The sequence below is a fragment of the Globicephala melas genome, chromosome 20 (assembly GCF_963455315.2).
Source record: "Globicephala melas chromosome 20, mGloMel1.2, whole genome shotgun sequence".
In the NCBI taxonomy this organism is placed as follows: domain Eukaryota; kingdom Metazoa; phylum Chordata; class Mammalia; order Artiodactyla; family Delphinidae; genus Globicephala; species Globicephala melas.
In genome coordinates, this window is record NC_083333.1 from 38,579,330 (window position 1) to 38,580,540 (window position 1,211).

Here is a 1,211-nt window from a genome sequence, read left to right on the forward strand (position 1 = left end):
GGTGCCCCCAGCCCCTCCTGGACTAGGCACAGCTCCTCGGGTACAGGGGTGAGGGGGCGTCGAGGCCCGGCTCCCTCAGCCCGCACCCCGCCGCCGCCGCCCACAGCTCTGCCTGGAGCCGGTCTGTGGGTGCGGAGACCAGAGCAGGGAGGGAGGGGCGGGGTGGGGGGGAAAGGCCGTTACATTGTCTGCACCGGCTCGCTACCAGCACGCGACCTGGCACCTGCCCGCCTCGCCCCGCCCCCTATGGCAGGGCCGCTCCCCCTTTCGCACCCCTCATTGGCCCGCTGCCCGGCCAATGGGCGGCTGCCTCCAGGGCCTGTTACCACTCTCCCACCCAGAGACAAGGCCAAGAACCGGCAGTTAGGCGACCTCTCTCTCCCGGAGCTTCTGAGACTTTCCCGCTCAAAGTAAGCGTGTTCGGGATTGGCCCGGCCCGTCAAGCACCCACCTGATGATTGGCTAATAGGGCAGCCTAGGGGGCGGAGCGTGGAAGGAAGAGAAGGAGCGCGGGCGTACCCGGTGGGAGAAGTGATGCAAGTTGTCGGGAAGATTTGAGAAATCGCTCAGCAACCAGCCGATAATCCTAAACCTATCGGCTGCTCACCTTGGGCCAACATTTCTTTTTTGTCCCTGGTCCCGCCCCTAACTCCCAGAATCCTTTGGAGCAACCCGGAGAGTGATAGACTTGGGCCCGCTTAACGGAGCGTGAGGAAACAGTTATGGAGTTGGGTGTTGTTGGGAGAGCCCCTTCCGAGGGGGAAGAGAGCTTTTCTCTGTCCTAGGCCCCACACTTCGGTGGGGGTGAAGGCATCTTGGTGCTAATGGAACTCCTGAACAAAGTTTACTCTGACCTGTACCAGACAGGCCGTTCACATCGGCGGTCCCATTTGGGGATGTGATATCTCAAGGTTTTCTCCCCAGATAATGCTAAACAATTTCGTGTGCGTTGAAATACTGAAGACGATCAAAGTAAACACAGTAGCCACCTTTAGGGCACGTATGTTTAAAATAAAAATTTGAGAAGCGCTCAATTAAGTGGAAGATGTTCTTTTTAACTCCGGCACAAATGGAAATAGGATAGGGGGACACGTTTTATTGGCCCGTATTATTCTGAGAGTTATTTCAGATTCTCTTCTCAGCTTTGAGTTAAGAAAGCTGTTTAGGGTGGGAAGGAGGGAGACGCAAGGGGAAGACATATGGGAACATAT